We start from the raw sequence: 255 nt of genomic DNA, 5'->3' as shown, positions 1-255 counted from the left end.
TAGGAAATTGATGAAAAAGGCTCATTTGATGAAAATCAGTGCAAGTATGGTGACGGCTTCATTCGTATAAGTTTCGGTATTTTGACTATATCTCTTTCTACAAAACTCCAAATGAGATGATTCTTAGACCAATAGAATTATAAGAAGAAGGGCTACAATGTTTATATTCACTAATTTGCCCAGTTCAGAATGGATCATGGTCAAAATATTTGTCAAACTCGCACCACTGCAGCAGTATGTAAGGACTGAACATGA

The sequence above is a fragment of the Theobroma umbraticum genome, unplaced genomic scaffold, assembly GCF_002168275.2.
Source record: "Theobroma umbraticum cultivar Fairchild unplaced genomic scaffold, ASM216827v3 scaffold_55.0, whole genome shotgun sequence".
NCBI classification, from domain to species: domain Eukaryota; kingdom Viridiplantae; phylum Streptophyta; class Magnoliopsida; order Malvales; family Malvaceae; genus Theobroma; species Theobroma umbraticum.
Note: the sequence above shows the minus strand (reverse complement) of the source record.